Source organism: Halichoerus grypus, chromosome 2 (assembly GCF_964656455.1).
Source record: "Halichoerus grypus chromosome 2, mHalGry1.hap1.1, whole genome shotgun sequence".
Lineage (NCBI taxonomy): Eukaryota > Metazoa > Chordata > Mammalia > Carnivora > Phocidae > Halichoerus > Halichoerus grypus.
Window position 1 is genome coordinate 201138184 of NC_135713.1, and position 23402 is coordinate 201161585.

Consider the following 23402-nt stretch of genomic DNA (forward strand, 5'->3'; position numbering starts at 1 on the left):
CCACTATGGGGACCGGAAGTTAAGAGGCTGCAGACTCGGTTGGGGTTCTCCTTAAATGGTGGGGCAGCAAACCTTTCTCTAACTCCACCCCTACTCATTCTGAGGCCCCCCCAGACGATCCCCGCAGCCAAATGCGGCTGCTTCCCCTCCCAGCTGTTTTGAATTCTTCCGAGAGAGCAGAATAAGCAGACAAATCCTTCCTGGATATTTATTTGCCCCCAAGGGCAACAAGGTACATGACCAAGGGGCCAGGAACAGTCTATTGGGTTCTATCAAGGGAAGGAGCTTTCACAATCTGGGGGGCCTGGAAGCTCCGTTGGGGTTTTTGCAGTTGCTTGGGCTCACATGGAAGATTCTGACCTCTCACAGTTGCTCACCATGCTGAAGCAGGAGACTCAGATCAGCCTCAGCAGCTCCCCTGAAGGAACCGTAGGCGTGAGGTTGTCCTCTGTCACCAGGCTTAGCTCTCTCTTTCCCTCGGCCCCAACCGTGTGGAAGGACCTCAGATTATTCTTGCAGATCATGGTTGGCTCCAAGATAGAGGAGCACCGTCTCCCTTTCCCCAGGATCAGGAGAAGATGCTACTATACCGCTTTTCTTCGGCCTCACCATGACTTTGGCTCTTCGTCGTATCATGTACAATATCTTCAACCCCACCTCGGTCTCAGCCCTGCGTGGTCCTTGGATAAGCTCTGAGACTTGCCACGAAGGGGTTATCACTGTCTGGGGCAGCCTCCCAGCTAGAGTCCCAGCCAGGCTCCCAGGACTTGCCCCAGACCTCATCTCAGCTACAAGGACCATCCTATCTGAACATCTTGAGCTTTAGGATAGCCGGCCCTTATTTATCTTTAAAGAACTGAATGAGAATATGTATGTAAAACACATCACACTTCAAGGACACATGGTGTTCAAGAAATCTGATTTTATTATTGCAGACGAAGGGGAAAAAATGGCAGGCATGAGATCTGGAAGCTCCCATTAAGCCGGCCACAATTACCGGTGCCATCTCCTGGCCAGGCTGCCCCTGTCCTCGGGTTCAAGTTCATCTCGTCTTTGGGTTGAGAGCACACACAGGCCCACGAGCCACAAACACTTCACGATCCCATGAAAACTCAACCCAAATGGAGACAGGCAGAAAAAAAGAAGAAGAAGAAGAAGAAGAAGAAGAAGAAGAAAAGCCCAAGTCTGGCTCTCCTTGGACCCTTGCTTCAGTTGCATTTGGCACACCACCCACTTCTGCACTAACAGGCACAGCTGTTCTCCCCGCCACACTCAGCCCCAGCATCTCGTATGTCCCCACAGGCCAGCATCTCGAACCCAAGTCACAGCTGGCTCCTTGAGGCAGCCTGAGGCCTGACACCACCTGTAAAAAAAACTTTTCTCCCTGTTGAAAATGCACAGGGCCCCCTCTGCCCCAGTCCCCGCCACTCCCCCAACATTGTCCTACTACTGTTTCCGTGTAGCCTGTCTGGCCAAAGCAAACAGCTCTCTGGAGCTGCTCTCCAGTGAGCAGCTGCAATACAAAGTTGGCAGGCTGTTTCAGGAGGCCTCGGCCTCCCCCCTGCTCACCCTGTGAGCTCTCCTGGAAGATACAAGAAATGAGGCCTAACCTTTTAATTAGCCTTTGCACAGAGCCTGACCCCATTCTCTGGAGGAACTGGACCCCCTCCCCCCCGCCCCAACCCATCTTCCGCATGTTGGGCGCCCAAGGACTAGGAGAGCTTTCTGTCCTCTTGAGGAAAAGGAGAATGTCCTGGGCACACAGGATAGTGGGAGCTAAAGGAGCATGTGTGAGGCTCACGTGTAGGATGCTTATTACTATTCCGTACTCATGGTGCCCTGCCTGAGTTTGAGGTTTGGGGATGGATGAGGGTCTCAAATCTGGGAGTAATAAGAAGAGGAAAAGTTGGAAGAACAAAGGGAGGAGGAAAGGAGGGATGGAAAAAAGGAAGGATTTTTAACATCTTTATAGGTTAAGTACTGTGAAAAATGTTTTATATGAGTTTTCTCCTTTAAAATCCATAAGGCCATGGGTATTGATTATCCCTGTTTTATGTATAAGACTTTGGGGTCCCAAAGAGAAGTGAATTGCTCAAGGTCACAGCTGGTAAATGGTAGAGCCAAGACAAGAATCCGAGTCTTTGGGCTCCAAGGACAGAAACTTTCCATCAAGTTCTGCTGTAGCCCAGCAGTTTGGGGATTCCTCTAGAATATACTTTTTTGGTCCTCTCACCTGGAATGATGCATCCATAGGCTCAGGGGCCCCCATCTGGTCCAACAATCTGAAATGCATCATTTTGGCTAAGGTTGGCAGTCCCTAACTTTGGTGTTTTTAAGTGCGACTTGTTGGTGGCTATGGTGGTAATTGGGGTGGCAGGGGGAGTGGCAATGACCACAGTGGTGGTGGTAGTTAGGGTGGAGGTGGTGATGGTGGATTGGTAGTATTGGTAAACACAGTGTGGTAGATGGTGGGGATAGTGGTGGTATTGACGATGGTGGTGGTGATGGTGGTGATGATGATGGTGGTGGTAGTGATGATGATGATGGTGGTGGTAGTGATGATGATGATGGTGGTGGTGGTGATGTGGTGGTGGTGATAATGTTGTTGTTAATGGTGATGGTAGTGATGATGATGGTGGTGTTGGTGATAGTGATGTTGGTGGTGATGATGGTGATGGTGATGGCGATGGTGATGTGATGGTGGTGATAATGTTGTTGTCAATGGTGATGGTAGTGATGATGATGGTGGTGTTGGTGATGGTGATGGCGATGGTGATGTGGTGGTGGTGATTGTGGTGGTGATAATGTTGCTGTTAATGGTGATGGTAGTGATGATGATGGTGGTATTGGTGATGGTGATGTTGGTGGTGATCATGGTGATGGTGGTGGTGATGGTGTTGTTGGTGGTGATGATGGTGATGGCGATGGTGGTGGTGACAGTGATGATGGTGATGGTGGTGGTGATAATGCTGTTAATGGTGATGATAGTGAGGATGATGATGGTGGTGGTGATGGTGGTGGTCCTGATGGTGTTTGTGGTGGTGGTAATGATGGTGATGATAGTGATGGTGATGGTGGTGTTGGTGATGGTGATGGTGATGGTGGTGGTGATGGTGGTGTTGGTGATGGTGATGGTGGTGGTGACGGTGGTGATGGTGATGGTGGTGGTGATAATGTTGTTGTTAATGGTGATGGTAGTGAGGATGATGGTGGTGGTGGTGATGGTGATGGTAGTGAGGATGATGGTGGTGGTGATGGTGATGGTGGTGACAATGATGGTGATGGTGGTGGTGCTGATGTTATTGGTGATGGTGGTAACAGTGATGATGGTGATGGTGGTGGTGATAATGCTGTTAATGGTGATGGTAGTGAGGATGATGATGGTGTTAGTGATGGTGATGTTGGTGGTGATGATGGTGATGGTGATGGCAATGGTGATGTGGTGGTGATGGTGGTGGTGACAGTGATGGTGATGGTGGTGATGATAATGTTGTTGTTAATGGTGATGATAGTGAGGATGATGGTGGTGGTGATGGTGGTGGTCCTGATGGTGCCTGTGGTGGTGGTAATGATGGTGATGGTGGTGGTGTCGGTGGCATGCTCCTGTTGTTACTGGTGGTGGCAGTGAGAGTAACACAAGACATAAATAAACCAGGTAACTGGCTTTCTCAGAATCTAAAATCCTTCCTTGCCTCCCACTCCCACCTTTTGATCTTTTGATTTTGTAAAAAATGGTCAGAGTTCTGAACCTTTGTTTTTGGTAGCAGCATCTGTAAGATGATATGACAGCCTCTTTATTTATTTATTTTTGAAAGGATGTAAGGGAAACAGCTTCCCTTATTTAAACAAAACACAGAGTCCCCAAGGCTTTAAAACTGGAAGCCAACTCTCCAGGTGGGGCAAGGGTGCTGACCAAGCAGGGCCCACGCCTCTCCCGAGTCTCCTCCTTCCCTTGCCCTCCTCTTCCTCTGGCTCTCACAGCCAGGACCATGTCAGCCCAGCGCCGAGTCACTGTTCATCCTCCAGAGCTCTAGCCCAAGTGTGGCCAACCATCTGCTCCCTTGGTTTCCCTTCGTCCAGCTGAGAGACTGAAATTTCAATGAGGGAGGGAAAGAGAGACAGAAACACAGAGATAGAGACACAGAGAGAGAGAGAGACTGAGAAAAGAAAACCAAAGGAAAACAAACAAAGAAAACACAGGAAGTTTAGTGAGCATCCAGATTACAAAGCTTATTTTTCTGAACCTTCACAGCTAACTCATTCCCAGGCCCCCTGGCCGTGTCTCTCAGTCCACATCTTGTCTGATACGCTCAAGGTGCCTGGACTATTTAAGAGACACCTTCCGGAGTCCATGCTCCCCGCAGTTCCTGACTCGTCGCCACGTGGGGAGGGTCACAGCAGGTCCTCTTACATATTCCTCTAGTCCCCTGGTGCTGGTGGAACCCACGCAGAGATCACGAACCTCAGCCCCCCACCCACCCAGGGTGCTCCTACACAGCCCCCCTTGCCCAGCTATCCGGCAACACTGAAATGAATGGACGCACCCCTTTAGGTGATTGGCTTGGCTCTTAGAGTTGGCCTAACAGTGGAATAACCACATAAGCATAGAATCACTTTGTAATGAAATTAATTTCAGCCAGAAGGCTACCTCTCGGCCATCACCCAGGAACAGGACTGCAAAGCTTGGTGCAGGGGACTGTCTTCAGCCATCTTTCTTGTTCCCCGGTGAAGACAACATTATTGACAGAAGTCAAAAGAACAACAGACTTCAAGCTCAAAGGAGGGCAATTCAAAACTCCCTGGGGCTGCCAACGGAGTCACTTTAACGACAACTGAAACTCCTGGGGCAGCGCTGTGCAGCCCACTTTTCTCTTCCTTTCTGTTAGTGCTGCCTTCCTGGGCGGTCTGCGGGAGATGTTGGCCCTGGATGCAAACAGCCAGTCCTAGTTCTGGGGTTACCAGCAGGAGGGGTCCCCTTGGGGCAGTGCCAGGCTAAGGGGGCCGCAGGACCCCGAGCTCCCTTGCCCCGCTCCCCCCTGAGCCTCCCACGTGGACCACTCCCTTTCAGCCTCACCCAGTTGCTCCCTCTGGGGCTCTTCTAGAAACACTTTGATAAGGGACACAAGGATGAGAAGATGGAAAACAAGCCTGGGAAGAATATCTGGCATATGTTTTTCTTTGCCGTTCAAGTAACAATTTCTGCCTGGTCACTTTGGACCGCAGATTCTATTTATTTTGCTAGCCTCCTACCCTATTCCCATCCCAGGAGTGGGGTGGGCTGATAGTTTCTTTCAAGGCTGTACTAAAAATTCCAGCCTCCCTCATGATTCTAACCCCCTGGATCACCAGGGCAGGCAGCCTGTCCCTCTTTGTCACTCACAGGATGGGACGGGACGGCTCCCCAGGCCAGCCACCCCCCCCAGGGGGGGCCGTTTGGGGCGGCCTTGAAGCATTTGGAGATGCGTGAGACACAGGACATTCCCCCTTTCTCCTATCTCTCAAATGTGTTGCTGGAGGATTGCAATTGTTTCTTTTTAGCTGAAACTCCGACAAAACGCCTAAGTCTCCCCCAGGCTTATCACGCCCTGCCTCCCCATGAGTCCTAATCTTTCTGCAGAAGTAAAACTGTTTTCATGCCCCATCCCTCAGCTGGTGGTTTTCCTCCACCTCTCCCCAGTGAGGCTGGACGGAAGATGGAGCCGGACACTTGAAGGGTTAAGTTAGCCTGGCTTTGGAAGAAGAACGACGGCATTCCCCTGATCCCAGAAGGAGAATACTGAATAACTCCCTTGGGCAAGTCAGCTTGTTTGGTTATCTTGGAGTGTGTGCTGGGGCTAACTCATCCTGGCCAGTCCTTCCGGATGTAGCCTTGCTCAAAATCAAGCCTTATACAGGAGTGTTATTCCCCGGGGCTGCCTCCTCCCTGGCTGATAAAGAGTTTCATCATGGATGATTCAAGAGGTTGAGATGCAAGCTCTGGTGATAGCTAATGAGGCCTCCAGCCCCCAGCTGACCTCACTTTCGAGCTGTTGACAGGTTAAGTCAGGCTGGCCAAACAGCATCCTAACCAAGCCAAGACAAATGCTTGCACCCCTCCATGCCTCCAAGTCCTCCTCCTGCATTGCGATCCACCTCCAAGACTCCCCGTGGATCCTCTCCAGCTGCCCCTTCTTCCATAGACAAAGGAGCAGGCCAAGATGGATAAGGCTGATCCATTCTCCATGCCCACATCCCTGGCTACACAGACCTTGACATGGATCCTCATGGACCCTTCTTATTTCTTCCCAGATTCTCCCTCCCACTCCATCACTTAGGGACCTGAGCAGGTGGTTTTGAGTCTTGGGTTACTTTAAAAAGCATGCAGTAGGCCAATCTTCTTGGGGACAGAGACTTTAAACCAGGTGAGGGACACACACACACACACACACAGCAGCCCGGCCTGCCCTCCAGCCAGGGCTAGGATGGGAAATGGAGGTCTCCTTATCATCCACAGGGCCAGTGGCACTGAGGGCCCCCAGCTCCCAGGGATGGTCACCTCCTCAGATCCCGAGGACGGGACTGACCACAGACAGACAGCAAGGCAATGCTGGTCTCCGTGTGGGTGCCAGACAGACTGGCCCAGGACACAGCATTTTCTCCACAACCTCTAGAGTTAAGCATCGCTTCAGAAACCTTGGAAGGGAAGGGAAGTCCTGGGACCTGTGAGGAGGAACCCTCCCCTCCCCTCCACCCCACACAGCCAACTCTTGGGGGCCAGTGCTCAGACTAATGTGCAGCTTGGGCTGTGTCCATACTGGGCTCAAGGCTGCGACTGAAACGGCTCCAATCCTCGTGTGGCAATTCATGAAGTCCATGGAGTTAGACCACCCTCCCTGACTGCCGCACGATACTTTGTACTTCTTGAAATACTTTTCGTATGCATTGTCTCATCCTCATGCCATGTCTATGAGGTAGATATTATTATCCCTCTCTCCTTTACAGAGGAAGAAATTCGGGATAGTAGGGAGCAGAATGAGGACACTAACCTTGGACCTTTGACCCCAGATCCTTTGCTCCTCCCTTGAAGAGCGAATTTAATTGTACTTGGAAATGGATAATACTTCACTACGGCAACATGAGGAGGTGAAGACTGATAGGCACAATGATGAGATTAACAAAGACAAGGTGACAAAAGAGTGGAGGACATTTTTCATTTAGGAATTTTTTTAATTGCTTTATTTCAGGGTAGTGGAAATTTAACTTTCATTACTTTATGCAGTTAGTCTATGGTTATTGTAAAAAAAAAATTTAAGCACTGACAGGAAAAAGGAAAAAGTTAACCATTAACTACAATTCTAGCCACAGGATGTAGGTACATAAACACATACATCCATATCCTTGCAGAGCTATTCTTTATGCATATAAATATTACATATAAAGAGCATATGTTAATAAGTATTAATTATATATTCACATCTCTGCATACCTTCTTTTTTACTTGGAAACCTAGAAAAATCCTGGAACTATCTTTCCATGTCAGTAAATAGGTCTATATGATTTTTTACTGATCTCTTAGTGTTCCATTGTATTGATATTACTAGACACTGAACACTGTTTTCGTCTTTTTATAATTGCAAATCGTGCTGTAAGGAAGCTTCTTAGGCACAGATCTTTGTGCAGCTGTCTGATTATTCCCTTAAGATAAATTCCTGGAAATGGAATGACTTGGTCAAAACACACCTTCCAGGTTTTCAATGCATTTTGCCAAAAAGTGTGCCTTTTTGTAATCCCAGCAACAGTATCTAGGGGTCGGAAGGCTTAGTCAGAGAACATGTGAGGAGGAGAGAATAGCTGGAGGGTCAGAGTGCAAGGCTTGTTGGGGGGGACGTTGGTTGACATTAAGTAAAGACTGGACTTTGATTTCTAGGGATCAGAGAGTTAGGTTCTGAGCAGCGATTGAATTGGCCAGAAGTGGCAAAAACAGAAGGGGGAGAATCTGGAAGATGATAGAGCCCTGGTTGGGTGGATGGAAAGGGAGTACTGAGATGGGCTCCAACAGTGGGACAGACAGAGAGAGACAGAGCCAGACAGACAGAGTGGGGAGGGAGAGGGGGATGGAGGGGAAGAAGAAGGAGAAGAGAAAGGAAGGAAAGGAGAAAGAGGGGGAGTAAGCAGATGAAGCATGTCATATGTGGGAGTAATTAAAGATGATACAAGACTTTTGAGTCTGAGCAACGGGAGAGGAAAGAGGCTAACAACGCCCAAGGAAAATGGGGGAAAGTCAAATTTGTTTTGAATGGCTTGACTGTTCCTGTCCATGCAAAGCTGTCTCTCAGAGCTGGCTGCTTGGGAGGGTGACGTGGCTTAGAGGCGGGTTTAGAGCCTCAGAGCTCAGGGTAAAAGCTGCCGAGTAGACAGCCCTGCTAGGAGTGGAGAGCAGTATGAAGAGAGAACCAAGGACAGATCCTTGGAATATGGCAACTTCAGTTAGTGGGAAGAAATGAAAGCCAAAAAGGATGGCCAAGAAGAGCCAACAGAGAGGCAGAAAGGGGACACGGGACCTTGGGCAATGGGGCCTGAAGAGGAGAGGTTTAGAGGAGGGGTATGCTGTGTGTGATGCAGAAAGGCCACAGAGAAAAACATGGAGAAGGAGCCCTTCATCTGACCACACCGGTGAGCTCCTTATGGAATGAGAGAGAAGGCATCACCCCGCTTGCCACGAGGCTGGGAGGAGCTTGGTCTGAACCCTTGCTAAGGGCAAAGAGAGTAGTAAGACAAAACAGAGTTCACTGGGCCATGAACGGTGGCAAGAGAAGCATTCATAGGCTGGGTTCAACCAGGAATGTTTCCACCCATCGGGCCTGGCTTGAATTTTCAAAGCCCGACTGAGGGGATAGGGCTGAGGAGCAGTCTTTGTGAATTATCTAAATGAATGCCTAGCACACAGAGGATGCACAACCCATGCTCTGTTTAAGGCAGTGGTACTCTGGTAGCCCAATCACTTTTTTAAACATAAAATCCAACCCAGAAAAAGAAAGGGAGCATCTTATTCCCTGTGATGAGCAAAATTTCCTCCCTCTTCCTTCAACAAAATAGTGAAGGTCTTTGGGCTGACACAAATGCCACCCCCCTCCGAAAACAAAACACTCAGTTACAGAAAAATTATTCTCCCGGAGAGGCTGGGCATTCTGTTACAATCCCTGTACCTTGGTTCTCTCTGGAGACAGTTCCCTCCGTTATGTCCCTCCACCCCCAGTTTCAGAAGGTGGCCGGGGGGGCGGAGTGCGGGCAGCCCATCAGCTGAATCCCTCTGCTCTGCTTTGCCTCCTCCAGGACTCAATTGAGAGCACACACCAGGCAGAACAAAACAGTGGCAATTGATGACAAATGGGCTGAGCTGCCCCCACGTCCCCCTCCCCATTCCCTGTTACCATGGAGACACCAGCCAGCCGAAGCCAAGAGATCAGGAAATATCCATAAAGGACAGTCTGGTGGACACAGGTGTTTGGGGAATCAATATGAGCCAACAAGATCCTTTCGTCTGTGGAGGGTTGGAGGGGGAAAGGCAGTGAGATGGGGAACTAAGTAACACAGGTGGGCTTTGTCCTTGGGACTAGGAGGCTCTTTTCTCCGCACTGGAGTGGTGCCATTCCGATATACGTCGATGCCACACTCCAAAGCTCTGTTTTTGTTCCGTGTCCATTTCTTCTCTCTTCTACTTCACCTGCAAGTCTGAATAACCTCCGAGATGGGCAGCTGGATATATGCTCAAGAAGCCTTGAAATCGGGCGGAATGTTGAGAAGACTTGGTCACTGGAACCTGCTTCAATCACTCTGGAAAGTAGACAGGACCTGAATACCAACAGGATTCTCCCCCACTCTCTCCAGCTGGGAGAAACAGTAAACATATCCTCTAAGTGTACAGGCCAAAAGGCATCTTTTTAAAAGGGTACAGACATCCAAGTTCAAGAGCGAGAAGGAGGAGGCTTAATTTGTATTGTGGTTTACTCTCTGCTATTAGTCTTCTAACAGGAAGCTAACAGTCAAACATTAACTGGAGGTGTATCACAGCTCAATAGGTCTAGTGGACATTATTTCCCCCAAACAACTGTCATCAAACATAAACATGGGAGGAAAGAAACTTCTCAGGTACCCCTACTTTTTTTTTTTTTAATGCAAATAACATGTTCCTACTTAGGTGCTTTGAAACTCAGTCATTTGAATCATTCCAATTCTAGGTAGCTGCCATGATTCTTACAACAAGACACTCACTGCATTCACCCCAGCAGCTGGAGGATGGGTTCAGCCCATTGCTCTAGGCTTTGAGGTCATTGCTTTGTCACTGCAGTAGCTGTGAAGATCAAGATTTTTGCAGTTGGTTTTGCAGAGCACGAGTTGCCAAAAATCTAGCAAGGTTCATTTCTTGTAGAAGGCACTCAAAACATGCTGTTGATTGAACACTGGAAAATTCTAAGCCTTGCTATAGTAAAATTATAGCTGAATCCCGAGAAGCTCTTCTTTGCCCCATTGTATAACAGTTACGGGAATGAATGGAGATTGATCCCACTCAGCTGCAGGGTCGGACCAATGAGAGATTAGATTCTGATCCTCCTGCCACAATGGTTGGTTCAGGTAAATAAAATCTATGCCGTTCAGCAGGTGGCATTTTCCTGAGTCCTGAGGGAAAGCTTGCTAAGACTTTTGAGAGAATAAGTTCTTCACTTTGTCAGGGAGAGCCACCAAAGCCAAAGTCCTCACTCCTGGAGAGCATGGTTTGAAGATGACAATCCTAGAGCTTTGGACATTTGACCACCCTGAAGGAAATTGGCCTGAAGATAAAGATGGCACCAATGAAGACAGAGCAAAGAGTCAAAATGAAACCAGGCCCTTGATGACTTAATCTCTTGGATCAAACCAATCCTGAATTCCACTTTATCCATTCTTCTTCCAATGGAGTAGGCCAATAAATCCCCTCTGTTGTTTAAGCCAGTTTGAGATAGGCTGTCTTTTTGTTTACTTATTTGTTTTGTTTTCAAAACAAAGAATCCTTATAAATTGTTTAAAATTTTCTAAAAGTAATGAACAGTCCTAACCAACATACTTACCCAGACTGTTATCTGTTTGACAATTTTGCTCTTAACGACCAACAAAAGTAAGTTTTGGAGATCTGGAGACTGAGATAACAAAAGATATCTCCTGTTTGGAGACGTACAAGCTGGCGAATCCACCAAACTGTTTCAGCAGCTTATACCATCCAAGATATCGAAGCACAATCAACTCTTGATAGTTCTTGTTAAAAGGTGGGGGGAAAGTCAGGGAAGACAGTGAACATTTTGCAGTGCACTTTATGTACTGTGAAAAGCAGATCCATTTTTATATGTAGCTAAAGCTAATATTTAAATGAATTTGCATTCTCTGAGCATAAAATGTGGACCGTTGTGAAGAACAGATGTTGCAAGTATTCAAGCATTCCAGAAACTGATAAGGAATTTAAATTAGAAATGAATAATATAAAATGTAGATAATCTCAATGCCAGTTGCTGAGAAAAACTTTTTGGCATTCTACTGGAATTAAACTATCTTGGCATGTAGTTGAAAAGAACATGTTAACTGATCACTGGTCTGCAAGAAGACCCCCTAGTTACTCTGACCAGCTACACAAGTGAAAGTACTGAGAAGTTAATGCCAAATATTCTTTTTGGAGATTTAGTGATTTACTGGCTGTATTCTGCTAATCTGGGGATGAAGCTGTGCTTTGTTCTTTGACTCTCCACAACTGCAGAGTTAAGAAAATAAGAGATGTTCAAGAAATAACAGACGGATGGATGGATAGATGGATGGATGGATGGATGGATGAATGGATGGATATACAGATGACAGGTGGAGCCCTCATTGGAAAGAAAACTAATCCATACCACACCATCTAACCTGAAACATTCTTTTCAAAGGCAGGAACTCGTTTCTGATTCTGTGACTGCTAGTACAAAACACATCCTTTAATAACATTCATCACCCACCCAGGTCCTGAAATCTTCACCATTTCAGATATCTCAGCAAACCTCAGGGTGCAAGCCTACCTCTTGTGTCTTGGTCTTATGTGGCCTTAGCATCTGGCTAACACTTATATCTCTTCCTATTTTTTTTCTTCTCAAATGAGGACTTGTATGTACCTAGGAGTCATTGAATTCCAACCAAACTGTCGACTCCTCAAACTCTGTTAATAGAAACACCATTTTCTTTGCCAAGGCCCCAGCTTAGGAAATCACAATCGTTCCTCACTTCCCATTTGGCCCCCACATGCAACTTGCAAGTCCTAAAGAGTCCATCTCCTCATTGGTTCTCATCTTGCTTCCTCCTTTCCTTTTCTGCCACCACCTCCGACTGTAGGTTCTCTTTAACTTATCACTTAAAGAATATAATTGCATCTTATTGGGTCTCCTTATATCAAGTCTGAGCCATCACAAGAAAATATGATGTTGTTCCAAAGAACCTCCTTTTTGCCCCAAATTGAAGTCTTACACAGGATGGAAAAAAGCAAGGCTTCTTTGGAGAGAGCTGGGATGGGGGTGGAGGAGCAGGTGATGCACTGTCCCCTCCCATGACAGTCCCTGTGGCAATTCTGCAGCTCCCTACAGCTGGAGCCCCCCTCTGCTGCTGCCCCTGGTACTTTCCAGGGGAAGGCTGCTCTGAGCACATAAGGAGAGCACAGGACTCTGAGATGCCAGAGAGTGTGGTCTCCCTCCATCCTCAGTGGCCTATGATCCCTTCTAGAGCTCTGAAGCCATGGGAAGTATTCCCTTTTCCCCATCTCTGGATCTCATAGTGTCAACTAGATATACCCCACTTCTGAATTTCAGCTTTTGCTTGCAGCTGCTTTTTTTCTATAGGAATCGGGCTTGTGTGTGGGACCAGGCTAGGGAATGGTCACCATTCTGGTGGCAACTTAGGCTTGTCTCCTCATCTGTCTCCCAGGGACCAAAGCAATCCTATTCTACCCTTCCAGATAGTCAGACAGAAAGGGATACACACACACACACACACCTGGGAGTTTCACTGACCCACTAATTGATCAGATATTACCAGTGCTGGACTACTGCTTTAGTCCACGTCTATAAACAAGCCAGTGGAGACTTAGGGGTCATCCTCAACATTTCCCTTCTCTCTTCCAGTATCTAGTTAACTATTCTGCTGATTCTACCTCCTAAATATGTCTCATTTCTGTCACCCTCTGGCCATCCGCCAGTTTTTATCACCCTACTTTAGGCTCTCTCAGCTAATGCTTGGACTATTGCAATAGCCTTCTGGTAGGTCTCTGCACCTCTAAAATCATCCCCTCCTTTCCACTTGCTCTTCACGTTATCGTTGGAAAATCTATACATGACCATTTTTTATTCCCCAGCTTAAATTTTTCAATGGTTCCCTTTGGTCTGGAGATAGAGAGCTAACTCCATTCCTAACTCAGCCCTGCTTCTGTAGTGGTTTCCCGTACAACTGTCTCCCCAGTAACTCTTGTGAGAACTGGTTAAATCCCCCTATCCACATCTGAGGCGGTTCGGAGGAAATGGCCATGTCAGAACATGAGCCTGTCCCATGGCCAGAATTGCTCAGTCCTGAATGGGTATTTGATCATTGTTGGGTCAGTGAGTTCCCTCACGAGGAATTCTATGCAATGTTAAACTGGGGATTGCTTCCCACCTATGTTGTCCGCTATGTTTCACACTAACCTGCTGTGAGACAGAATGGTGGAGCCAGCAAACACAGGAAGTGAGAAGTCACACTAGAGAGAGGGGGCACTGATCACACTCCCCCGAATCTCTGGCAGGTGCATCGCTGTGTGACTCTTCCTTGGATCCCATGAGCTACTGTAGTATTCTTCAATTCTCTTTTGACGTATGCTAATTGGAGTTGGGTTTCTAGATTTGCAACCCAGGGTCCTCACTCTGCAACACCCTCCTTACATCTCAGCCCCTTGAGACCGGGTCTGTGTCTCCATCATCCCCGCTGTCCTCAGTGCCCATTCAGCACTGGCACTCAAGGTCTTGGAATGAAGAACTGATTTGGTGCCAAATATAAGTTTCCAGCCATCTCCTTTCGGCTGCCTCGCTGGCTCATCACCAAAGAGAAACTTAAAAATGATTTAATTTAAGAGATGTCCGCAGCATTCACCCTTCCATGCTTGCTGGGGGAACAGCACCTTCTCTCTGGAGAAAGTTTCCGGTATCACGGCAACAGCGGAGGACATCTGGTAAATGCCTCCCACCGACGTGCACGTGCACGATCTCATGCGATCCTCCCCACAGTCGAGGGGGGCTGTGCTGTCCTTACAACCACCTCCACGCTCACAGATGGACACAGGGAGGCCCGGAGGAGGAGACGACTGACGTGATGTCCCTAGCCCTGCCACACCGCGGGGTCCACCTGGCTCTACATCCACTGCTCTTCCAACTTTCCTTCCTGGCCTTCTCGTCAGATTTCCTGAGCTGATGGGCTTTGTTTTTAGATCAGAAGACTCCCCAGAGCGTGAGCATGCATGTCAGATCCCTGTTCTTTGCTTGCAGTCCCTTTTGCCAGGGTGCAAGGAAACCCACGCACGCACCTGGGGAGAGGTGAATGGTCACACTCTGTGCCAGAGTCAAAGCAGACAGCCGGTCCAGCTAGCAGAGTGGGCCTGCACGGGGGGGGGGGGGGGGGGGGGGCACTGGGTTTGCCAAGAGCATCCCCAGGGTGGGACGCCACCCGCCCCTCCCCACCATCAGCATCTCCCGCCCCCCTCCCTCCGCAGCAAGGTGACTCTAAGAGCTGACCCGCTGCAGCAGGAGTAGGCAAGAGAGGGGACCCCGAGGTGGCTAACAAAGAGTTAAGGCTGCAGCTGCCTGTGCATGCAGTGTGGAGTTATGTTCGCACTGTTCCCACTGGAGACCAAGTCAGCTGTCATCAGAGAACAAAGAATCCCCCAGAGCCGCTCAAGTTATGTCACACCCGGGAAGCCCTGAGCGCTCCCTGATTAGGATTTCTAAATCAGCCCCATCGAGGCCTGCAGCACAAAGCTGAGGAACAATGCGCCGGCCACATTCACACAGTCCCAGGCCGGCCCGGCTGCCCGCCTCCCGCCACCGCCCCTTCCACGGGGCCTCAGAGACCACTTCACCTCCACTGGGAAAATCCAGTCGCGACGAAAGCCCCCAGCCGGCTGTGTCCAGAGATCTTTGGCCGCAGTGTAGGGGCATTTGCTGCTCGGGGTCCCCGCTTGCCATCAGAGTAAGGGGCCGGAAGCTGTTGCTCAGGTGTGTGTTTGGGGGCAATAAAGAGGGATCCGGTGCAAGGATTGGGGGGGGCGGTCTTGTAGGCACAACAAAGGCTCGGTTTGGGAGCGCAGATTTGGCTGTTCCTATTTCATTCCATGTAAGTCTAGTTGATCAGAGCTTAGTGCTGGAATCCTGGGGAACTCCCCACTGAAGGCGCAGCCCCAAGCCTTAGAACCCTGCTCAGATACCACCTGAAGTTGCTAAAAGGCCAGGAGTCCTATGGCATGCGCAAGACCCCTGGCCAGGAAGATTTCTTATTATCAGCAGAGACCATGGCAAGACGAAGCACTATGTTTCCAAAATCGCCTTCAATTCAGAGTTTTGACTTAACCCCCATGGCAGGATATTCATAAAATCATGCCAGTCCTGAGGGCTACTGAAACTTCCTTTGTTCAAGGTAAATGCTTGAAAAACACCAAACTGTTACAACCTTGCATTTGCAAATATTTTAAAATTCTGGGATCCTCCAAAAAAGGGCAGGCTGAATCTCTCAAATTCTGAGGGTTCTTGCTTTTCATTCAGGCATTTTTCCTTTTTTTTCTACCAAGAGTCAAAATCTTTGCCTGGGACTGTCTTTTCAGTTCCCGGTGTCACAGGGTCCTTAATAAGGGGGTTTGGGAGGAGCTTGAGCTCAGGGGGGAAACTGTAGCTGCAGTTGGGGAGTTCTGGCTGTCCCCTCCTCTGCCCGTGTCTGCGTCAGCCTCGTAATCTGGGGTTAGTTCCCTGAGAGTCGTGGGCATTTTTGAAGCCCACTTGGAGGCAGGCCTGGGGCAGCTGGGGTCTGCCCCGTGTTCTCCCGACACGCCTTCCCCCGACCGGAGTCACAAGGAGATACACTAGCATCTTCAGGACTCTACTCCACTTTCCTGAAGGAGATCGTGGAGGAAGGCATGGGTGGACTCCCAGACCACCTCTTACAGCTCCAGCCCTGAGATCTGAAAGCCAGGGTGAAAAAGATCACAGTGCTTTGCAGCAAAGTGATTCAAATGCTTACTGGAGCTTACCGCTTCCTTGAGGAGCCCAGTGCATTCGGCAGGTGAGCGCACCAAATGCATCGTAGCTCCAAGATTTTCACAAAGGCATATGCCTAAGATGGGACGATCACAGAGGCCCATCTCGGCAAAACCCCTGCTATGAGTAACACCTGCCAACGTGGGACCCTTCTTACGTGTTAAGCATTGCTTGCAATTTATGTAATAGCATTTAGTCCGCAGAGCCCTGTTATAGAGGAAAAATAAATAGTACATGGAGCAAAATAGCGACAGAGCCAAGATTTGAGCCCCAATCTGTCTGTCTGCTCCCCAAGGCCAAATCACCAAGTTTCCTGGACTCCTGCCCTTTGATGGCATTCCCAGTCTAAATTTAAAAGTCTCCGGTGTGCCACACTTCCCCTTTCTCCTTCTGTCCTCGTGGTGCTCGTGAAGGATGGAACAAGATGGAACTGTCACCAGCAGAGGACAGCCTTCCCCGGGGTGGGCTGCAGGGCCAGGGTGCCTCAGCCAGCCCCCAGCTGCAGAGGTAGCTTTGTGGACTGCAGGCTGAGCGCCTTAGGCCTATCACCTCCCCTCCCTGAGCCTCAGTTTCTTCCTGTGTGAAAGTCTGGAGGTGGCACCAATCTCACTGATACTGGGGGATCTGAGGGACAAACCTGCACAGAGATGCCTGATCTGTCGTCTGTGTCCCGTGGGGTGTCCTCTTCCCTCCACAAGCATCCAGGTAGCTACTGACCCCGGCCTCCCATCACTCTGCTCCAGGAGAACAACCTCCCAGAAACGGTTCCACTTTCTTTGCTCTTTTTGGGGCCGTCTTTTATTCTCCCCTAACCCCTTCTTGAACGCCGGCAGGACTCACTGACAAGAAATGTTGCCTAAAGATGAGCACCTCCCCCGCCCCAAATAAAAGGAAAAAGGAAAAGAAAGAAAAAGAAAGTGGGAAAAGAAATGAATTATGATGTTGTTATGTAATGATGTAATGGATTCATGGTCAGTGTTGGAAATAAATAAGTAAATTGGGCGGGGGCGGAAGATGAACCTTCTGTCCCCTGAACATTAGGGTCAAACAGTTTTGTTTCTTTCCTAACCTGGGCTGTAAGTCTGATGTTAGCAGAAATGCCTGCAGGCTCGCCACCACTGTTTATGGATTTGAGAAAGGGCAGAGGCAGATAAATGAGAGAGGGGACATGTTAAATGCACGTTAACCTAACTCTAATGATCAAGACACTGACTACAAGATGCAGTTGGCAGGTTTCACACTTTTCTCCAAAGTCTTTTCTTTAAAAAAAAAATTATATTTATTATATTTGTTTATTTGAGAGAGAATGAGAGAGAGAGAGAGAGAAAGCACAAGCAGGAGGGAGGGGCAGAGGGAGAAGCAGACTCCCCACTGAGCAGGGAGCCCGATGCGGAACTCGATCCCAGGACCCAGAGATCATGACCTGAGCCGAAGGCACACTTAACCAACTGAGCTGCCCAGGTGCCCTCCAAAGTCCTTTCAAGTTGTTCAGTGTGTGGCATCCTACACAGGTTTGTCAGGCTGGGGTCTGGGGACCATGACCCAGGAGGGAAGCACTGCTTTCTGAAGATCTTGGTATCTTCAGCTCGGTTTAGGTATCCAGGTTCAGGTGATGCTTAATATGTCTGGTGGGTTGAATGAGTAAATGATCAATGAATGAATGATAAGCACATCCCAACTCAAGATTTTCTCTACCCCCAACTCACTATTGCCCAATGACATCAAAGTATTATCAAATCCCTTTTCCTAGATTTCATTTTAAAATGTCAGCTCAGCTCTTGAAACTAGAGAAACTTTCAAACTGGTGTTGGTGGATGCCAAGGAGAGACATTGACAATTCCTGACACACCTCAGTGACTGGCAGGAGAGCAGAGGTGTGGCCCGCCTGGCCAGGTGCTGGGCATGGAGGATGGGTCGGCCTGGAAAGAAGAACGAGTAGCAGATCTGAGTAAGACTGGATTGTTGAAGACCCACCAGCGGCCACTTCATGGTGTTAACAGAGGTCGTAGAGTTTAAGAATTCACAGGGCAAGACAGTATGCGGTGTCGTTCAAAGAGCCGGGACTTAGCCGGGACTTTACTCTCAGACTACAGAGAATCTGAATTCAAACTCAGCCACTTACTGGATTGGAAAGCTCAATTTCCTCAACTATAAAGTGTGGAAACAAGTACCTACTCTTGGGCACCTGGGTGCTTCAGTTGATTAAGCGTCTGCCTTTGGCTCAGGTCATGATACCGGGGTCCTGGGATCGAGTCCCACATCGGGCTCCCTGCTCAGCGAGGAGTCTGCTTCTCCCTCTGCTCCCTCCTCCCCACCCTGCTCGTGCATGCTCTCACTCTCAAAAATAAATAAAGTCTTAAAAAAAAAAAACAAAAAACAAGTACCTACTCTTTTCACAAAGCTGTCATGTGAAGGTGATGAAACCGAACACATGTATGGAGCCTGGCACAAGGAAAGGCTCAATAAACGGTCATACTGTGGGTGGGGGGGGGCGGCTAAGGAACAGGTTGAAGGAAGCAGGGGGCCAGCAGACCCATGCTGGGGTCCAGGGGGATAAGACCCATGGCAGTAACCACTGTGTCACAGATAAGAACACGTGGCTGAAAAGTGTGTCTTAATTATGACATTAGAGCCAATAAGGGAAAGAAAGGGAACATCTATTAATTCAGAGGAAATAGGAAATGGACAAATACCCAGGAAGGATTACCAGTGGGGCATGGGCTTAGCCCCTGGGAGAGGTGTCTCTCAAGGCCACCACGGCCCTGGGGGCTGTGGCAGTCCAGGTACAAATTGTGAAATACACCATGTTTGTCCTTGTTACTGTCTTCCTGGTTGGTACTTGTTCTCGCTCCGCATTTCCCAGAAGCCAGTGATTTCACACTATCTCCCTCTCCCTGATAGAAAGCCTGCCCTCCAAACATTTCATTCATGCATCGATGCCAATGCATGGATGATGGGTGACAATTTAGAACATAAACCCACCCCACTGTTATTTATATTTGAAAGCTAATTAAATAAGAAAGTTGACTTAGCAAATGTTTTTGGAACTCCGGTTTGCTCTGAGCACTCGGACAGGCACTGAGGATACAGAGAAGAGAGAAATGCCTAGTTCCTGCCTCACTGTCATGGTGGTTAACTGGTCCACCTCGCAGAGTCCTGACATTTGAACCCCACAGAGGCACCCACGCCTCCCAAGAGTAAAAAACACCCTGTCCGCAGTCCCCTCGGTGGGCTTCTCCAGCACACACCATCCTGAGGGAGCATGGCGCTGGTTCTTTCTTCCTGCCCATGAGTTCAGCCCACTCCATCCCACTGCAGAGGGGAAGCCCAAGGGGCAGAGGGCTGATGGATTAGGAAGCCAGAGACTGGAGGTCTAGTCCTTCTTGCTCTTACTTGCTTGTTCTGTGACCTTGGGCAAGTCATCTTTCCTCTCTCTGCCTCAATTTCTCTTTGTAAAAGCAAAGAGATCCCTTCTAGTGCCAACATTCCAGGAATTAAATGAGATGGCAAATCGTACTGGCTCAGAGAACTACTTTGCTTTTGTACAAAATTATATATTAATACAATTAATATTAAATATTACTATAATAAATTATAGTGATATATTTTATGTTAATAAATATATATTAATATAACAAAATAATTTACATGATTTAACCCAGGAGATGAAAGATCTATACACTGAAAATTACAACACATTGATAAAAAAAGTTGAAGACGACACAAATAAGGGGCACCTGGGTGGCTCAGTAGGTGAAGCATCTGCCTTCGGCTCAGGTCATGAGCCTACGGTCCTGGGATCAAGTCCCGCCTTGGGCTCCCAGCTCAGCAAGGAGTCTGCTTCTCCCTCTCCCTCTGCCCTTCTACCAGCTCATGCTCTCTCTTTCTCTCTCTCTCTCTCTGAAATAAATCAATAAAATCTTTTAAAAATAAAATAAAATTATATGTACACATATATACACAACACACACGTGCATGTATGTATATATGTATGCATATATGATCTGTGTATTTGCCATCCTATTTAATTATGTGCATATATTATGTATATATGTATATCATATATGTCCACATACATGTGGATGCATACATACACTTAAAAATAGTGTTAAGAATCAATGTTCTAAATCAGAGTATCTTTTCCATAAAAAAAGGACCCACACATTTCAGTTAGAGCCAGGAACATGTTTGCTGCTCTTTGGACAGTGTCATTATTTTAGAGCTGGGCCCCCAGGGGGCATGGGGACCTGAAATACTTTCCCTGGCTCCAATCTGAACAGGGCTCAGTGAAGACTCTTCCAGACTTACTACCCCCCTTGTGTGTACTTGAGCAGTGCTTTTTGTTTCTGGCCTGAAAGGAAATGGCACATTTAGATAAAAATGTAAAATTAGTAAGTGAATCATGAAGCTTCAGTATCAAAATTACCAATAATGATAATGGTGAATGACAATGAAGGTTTCTCCAGGCAGTAAGCAGAGTGTCCCCAAAGGACTTTCTGCTCCCCATGCCAGAAATGGATGGTGCCATCATTCTTGGGCTCACAGAATGTCTGGGTTGGAAGGGATCTCTTAGCCAACTCCACCCCACCTGATAACGCAGGCAGGTCATCTGGACCCACCACTCAAATAATAGTTGACTGCATCCCCTGACTCACAGGCAACACGTCCACTTCACCAAGTGAACACAGGAGGAGTTAGACCAAGGAGATTGCACCCTTGGGGGCTTGGAGGAGCTCTCTGTAGGACACAGAGAGCAAGAAGTGGTTCCAGTTAGCGGGTGGAGTTGAGTAAAGAAGGGAGAAAATGGAGTCTAGGCTGGGTCAGCACGGGGCCAACGACGGTCATGGGCACAATGTTATGGCAAAGCAGAAATTACAAGTACACACAGCAAAGCAACTTCGCAGAGGGGCTTGTGAAGCAGATCTATCAGCAAAGCAGAAATGAGAGAGCACTCACTGGCTCGTGAGAGGTGGGAACAGGAGGGAGAGCCCGGCCCAAGGTTCTCGTGAAGCCCAGCAGTACCGGGCTCCCAGAGCAAACCAGGTCAAGGGCAAATAAAATCCTCTAGAGTCACTGGTAGTACAAAGTATGTTACTAGTTCTAAATAAAAATTTACACGTGCAAATTGTGAGCATTTCAATAAGTTACCTTTATGTCATCATCCCGTGCTCGCTCAGTACTTCCGTATCGTCTACGTCTTTTTTCATGCTACCATTTTGCCTATTTTAGATTTATAGCCTCTGGAGATGAGGGACAATTTCTGTGTGTTTCCCATGGTGCAACATGTAAAACAATGACACATTTGCCACTTGGGAGTGCTTTTTTTTTTTTTTTAAAGCATCATATTTCAAAAATTAGATAGGACTTTATCAATTAAAAAAATGGACTCATCTTGCAAGCTTTGTCGACCTGCTTTTGACTCTTTAAACACTAAGCTTGTTTCAGTTATAATCGCCTAAACTGGAACCTATCCAAATGTCCATCCACAGCAGAACGGAAAAATAAATTGTGGTATTGTCACACAATGGAATATTTTACCACAACGAGAATAAACAGTCTCTGACTTTATGCAACAATCAGACTGGATGACAAGAAGCCTGACACAAAACCACATGTATTGTGTGATTTCATTTATATAAGTTTGGAAAATAAGCAATACAAATTGATACTGTTAAAAGTCAAGATAGGGGCTTCCCTCCATGGGAAGGCAGGGAGGAGTCACTGGAAGGAAGCATGAAGGGGTTTCTAAAGTTCTGTTTCTTAATCCAAGTGCTGGCTACAAAGGTGTGTTCAGTTCATGAAATTCATCAAGCTGCTCACCTTTGTAATTTGAACACTTTTCAATAGGTATATTTTGATACTTCAATAAAAAAGCAAAGAACTGTGTGTTTAACTGCGGTAAACACAAAATAATACCTAGGAAAATATATAGATTTTACACAGCGACTTTGAGGTTTATGGTATTTATAGTCCATACAATCGTTCTGAACCATTGAGACAAAGAATGTTATGGGAAACTGCTTCATTAAAATGCTTGCTTTTGAAAACTGTGGTTTTTGACTGTGGGTTATAAATTCTGTCCTAGAAGGTTGTCCCCGATCCACGCGCCTTACTGAGAAGATAACTCATTATGACATCACTAACTCAGCTCTAACTGGACTTTTACAAAAGGTATGCAGATTTTCTTAAAACTAGGAACAGAACTAAAGATGTTTCTTCTTATTTTATTTTATTTATTTATTTTTCAAATACATGGGGCTTGAACTCAAGACCCCAAGATAAGACCTGAGCTGAAATCAAGAGTCGGTTGGATGCTTAACTGACTGAGACACCCAGGCGCCCTGTTTCTTCTTATTTAAAAAAAAAAAATTTTAAGTATAAAATTGCTATCTAATTAAATTGAGAGAAATAATACCAATTTCAATGCTTCCTTTTTTTTTTTTTTTTTTAAAGATTTTATTTATTTATCTGAGAGAGAGAGAGAACGAGAGACAGAGAGCATGAGAGGGAGGAGGGTCAGAGGGAGAAGCAGACTCCCCGCTGAGCAGGGAGCCCGATGCGGGACTCGATCCCGGGACTCCAGGATCATGACCTGAGCCGAAGGCAGTCGCCCAACCAACTGAGCCACCCAGGCGCCCCTCAATGCTTCCTTTTGATAAACCAAAACCCGTCTGAGACTTTTTCCTAACATACCCCCTGGACTATCTCCTCCCCAACCATTCTAAGGCCAATTCAACTCAGTTTGAAACAGAGACATAAACATCCAGAGTAATGCCCGATTTTTGCAAAATTCCCTCTCAGATAAAACTGCGTCCTAATGCTTGAGTTCTTAGAAAGCTGTGAATAAATGCATTACTTGTAGACTGATGCAGGTAAGCAGATAACAGAAGCATGGAAGTTTGCATAAGCCTACTTAGAGAGAGGCACTCTTTGATGGCAACCAGGGACTTTCATTCCAGAGATGAACATTTTATCTTTAAAAAGAAACGTTTCCCAAAATTTCCATTATCCCATCACTTTTACAAAGCTACCTTTCAACCTTCTTTGCCTTGGAAGATGAATCTCCATGTTCGAACATTAACGTTTTTCTATTAAAAACCAGTCCTC

General features: G+C 47.4%; 1 long non-coding RNA gene across 2 annotated transcripts in view; it reads right to left on the reverse strand.

Moving 5' to 3' along the window:
• Nucleotides 1-3750: 3750 nt before the first annotated feature.
• LOC144380884 (uncharacterized) overlaps nt 3751-23402 on the reverse strand; it is a 97621-nt gene continuing 77969 nt past the window's right edge. For both annotated transcript variants that reach the window (XR_013445186.1, XR_013445187.1), the window contains one exon: nt 3751-4157. This is a non-coding gene — a long non-coding RNA (uncharacterized LOC144380884). The remainder of the gene's footprint in view (nt 4158-23402) is intronic.